The sequence below is a fragment of the Grammomys surdaster genome, unplaced genomic scaffold (genome assembly GCF_004785775.1).
Source record: "Grammomys surdaster isolate TR1022 unplaced genomic scaffold, NIH_TR_1.0 126900, whole genome shotgun sequence".
In the NCBI taxonomy this organism is placed as follows: domain Eukaryota; kingdom Metazoa; phylum Chordata; class Mammalia; order Rodentia; family Muridae; genus Grammomys; species Grammomys surdaster.
In genome coordinates this window covers 30,956-34,651 of record NW_021621686.1, presented here as the reverse complement: position 1 = coordinate 34,651, position 3,696 = coordinate 30,956, and the positions used below count along the sequence as shown (strand labels likewise).

At 41.4% G+C, this 3,696-nt stretch overlaps 1 pseudogene; it reads left to right on the top strand.

Annotated features, from left to right (window-relative positions):
- Nucleotides 1–782: 782 nt before the first annotated feature.
- LOC114615546 lies at nucleotides 783–3,323 on the top strand (annotated as a pseudogene).
- Nucleotides 3,324–3,696: the final 373 nt, after the last annotated feature.

Here is a 3,696-nt window from a genome sequence, read left to right as displayed (position 1 = left end):
TTCCTAACTCTGTGAAGAATTGAGTTGGGATTTTAATGGGGATTGCATTGAATCTGTAGATTGCTTTTAGCAAGATGGCCATTTTTATTATATTAATCCTGCCAATCCATGAACATGGGAGATCTTTCCATCTTCTGAGATCTTCTTCAATTTCTTTCTTCAGAGACGTGAAGTTCTTGTCATACAGGTCTTTCACTTTCTTGGTAAGATTCACACCAAGGTATTTTATATTATTTACAACTATTGTGAAGGGTGTCATTTCCCTAATTTTTTTTCACTCTGTTTATCTTTCATGTAGAGGAAGGCTACTGATTTGTTTGAGTTGATTTTATAACCAGCCACTTTGCTGAAGTTGTTTATCAGGTTTAGGAGTTCTCTGGTGGAAGTTTGGGGGTCACTTAAGTATACTATCATATCATCTGCAAATAGCGATATTTTGACTTCTTCCTTTCCTATTTGTATCCCTTTGACTTCTTTTTGTTGTCTAATTGCTCTGGCTAGGACTTCCAGTACTATATTGAATAGGTAGGGGGAGAGTGGGCAGTCTTGTCTAGTCCCTGATCTTAGTGGGATTGCTTCAAGTTTCTCTCCATTTAGCTTGATGTGGGCTACTAGTTTGCTGTAAATTGCTTTTACTATGTTTAGGTAGGGGCCTTGAATTCCTAATCTTTCCAAGACTTTTATCATGAAGGGATGTTGAATTTTGTCAAATGCTTTCTCAGCATCTAGTGAGATGATCATGTGTTTTTTTTTCTTTAAGTTTGTTTATATTAGCATACCTGAAAGTCATGATGAGTTTCACAGATCCACCAACATTCCTTCAACTGGCAAGACAAAGCCTGCTGAAAGATGAAGCCTTGACCATCTCTTCTGTGGAGGACCTGCCCTTGGAACTCTTCCCACCACTCTTCAAGGATGCATTTACCAGCAAACAATCTAACATCCTGCGGCAGATGGTGGCAGCCTGGCCCTTCTCATGCCTTCCTGTGGGAGCGTTGATGGAGTCTCCTGAACTGGAGATCTTGAAAGCTCTGCTTGATGGCCTTGATTTCCTCATGACACAAAAGGATCAAACCAGGTACATAAGATTGTGGTAGCATGGGTTGGGCAGTTGTTTCTATGGATGGAAATGAACACAGTATTCGTAAAGAGGGCCAAGGTGAATCCGGGGATTCTGATTGTAGGAGTCAGTATCTTCTAGAAGGGAAATCAAGAAACAGGACAGTGGTGTGTGTAGGACAGGTGAGAACAGAAATAGTCAATATGCAATGAATCTGTCTCTGCCTCTTCCCCAGGCACTAGAAACGAAAGCTGTCTCTCTTCAAAGAATGGATTTAAGAGAAGTTGAATCATGGGACATCCAAATTGTGTCTCCTGTCATACTAATGTCCTTCTACTTTACTAACAGGAGGAGGAAACTCCAAGTGCTTGATTTTCGAGATGCCCACCATGACTTCTGGTATGACTGGGCTGGAAGACAGCATATCATTTGCTCTCCAGATGTCACTGGCAACAACCAGACAGTGGGAAATCATCCCATCCTAAGTGGGAAACAGACCATGACTATATTGATGAACTGTTTCCACATATCCCACTGTCCCTCCAAACATGTAAAATATTTTTATCAGTGGGCCAAGCAGAGGAAAGATGTGATACAGGTGATCTGTCAGAAGTTAGAATTTGGAGAGTTTCCTGCCTGTGACCCACTGGATGTTTTGGAGGTGTTTGATACAGGCTCAATCCAGGAATTGGAAATAAACACATGCTGCGACATTCACACCCTTGCATTGCTAGCTCCTGGCTTGGGCCAGATGAAAAACCTCCAGAAACTCATTTTCAAAGAAATCTATGTACTTGTGCATTTGTCTGGGGACGAACAGATGGAAGCCTGCTGTTTTACAGAGATCTTTTCCAAGTTCTCCAAACTGGATAAGCTCCAGCATCTCTATTTGAATGATGTCAACTTCCTGAATTGTCGCCTGGACAAAGTGCTCCGGTAAGAAATGAAAGAGAGCTTTACCCTGGGGTGAGCAAGTATTTTCTTGTTGTTAGTTTTCTTTACATTAAACATCAATGTATATAGTGTTTTGCCAACCAGTGTTAAATTTATATAGATGTGAGCTTAGAATAATTGATATAATACTTTAAGCAGCTGTTGCATCCTGATTTGTAACCTTAGTAAAGCCTGACTGTCATGTATGAATCTACGATTTATAAAAGGGCACTTGAGAAACCCAGATGACAAGGAAACAGATCTAGAGAATATGTGAGATCTTATACTACATGTCCTCTAATACCAAGTGTGTCCTCAGAACTGTATGAACAGTTTCCATCTCCTCTGACTTCTAATGGTTCAAAGGAAATTTGAGCATAGGTAGGGTCTGAGTACAAGAAAAATGAGTGAATGATTATGGTCAAGTGAAACCCTATGAACAGAACGGAGGCTGTGTGCAGAAGCTGAAGCACATTGAGATAAATGTTGGCAGAGCTGGGGATTGTTGTGAGTAGTTCCCAGTTGATCCTTCTGGGTTCTCCTGCTTACATCATCTATCCCCAAATATGTTTCTGCTTACTGGTTCAAAGGGAACTGTGGAGCTGAGGCAATAGCACACACAGTGATAGCTTATGTCCTACCTAGAAGAACATGGCATTAGTTGTTAGCACTCCATCAGGGAGCATCTTGTTCTTGACCTTAATACTACTCTGAGAATGACCAAGGGAAAAGGAGATGCTGCTACCTTAAAGTCACATGTTTTATGCCATTATGAATCTTGAGTGATGATAAGTCCTTTCTGTCTCTCTCTCTAGGTGTTTAAACAGTCCATTAGAGACCCTTTCTATCACTGACTGCCTGCTGTCACATTCAGATATGAAGTATCTTTCCCAGTGTCCAAGCATCCAGAAGCTGAAACACCTAGACATGTGGTGTCACCTTCATCCATTTAAATTACCCATTTCTAGGAAGCCTGCTACAAAGACTGACAGCTACCCTGCAGACATTAAAATTGGAGGACTGTATGATCAGTGACATGCAAATCAGTGCCCTCCTGGCTGCACTGAGCCAGTGTTCCCAGCTCACTGAAGTCAATTTTGTGAAGAACGTCTTGGCCATGGGCACCTTAAAGAAGCTCCTGCAGCATCCTGCCAAGCTAACACAGCTGACCCTGGAGAAGTACCCTGCCCCTGATGAGGTCTAAAATGAGATGGGTCTTCCTATTCCAGACAGATTAATACCTCTTTGTTCTGAGCTTGTGGACACACTCAGGGAGATAAGGCAGCCAAAAGAGGTCTACTTTGTGAGTGAGATAGGTTTAGATTGTTGAAAATCATTTATCTGTAATTTGGAGGCCAGGCTATGTTCTTGTTTGGAATATATAAAGTGAGGTCAGTGCTGGTCTCTGATAAATGGAAGGAGAACTCAAATGACTGATTAGAGGCATAGCCCATGTGGATCAGGGATTTCTGAGTGGACTTTGGAAAGATAATTATTTCATATCATTTGAATTCCAATCACATTCTTCATATTTTAAGTAGTTGTGTTGATGTGAAGTTCCATGAGCTTATTCTTGGCCTAATGTCTACAGGGCAGACCCACCATTGGAGAGCAACCATGTTTGAAAATTGTAAAGCTTCCATCCCAGCACTTTCATGTTATGATGGACCTGAGAGGAAGTGAACTAGTTAGAGCCGACATTA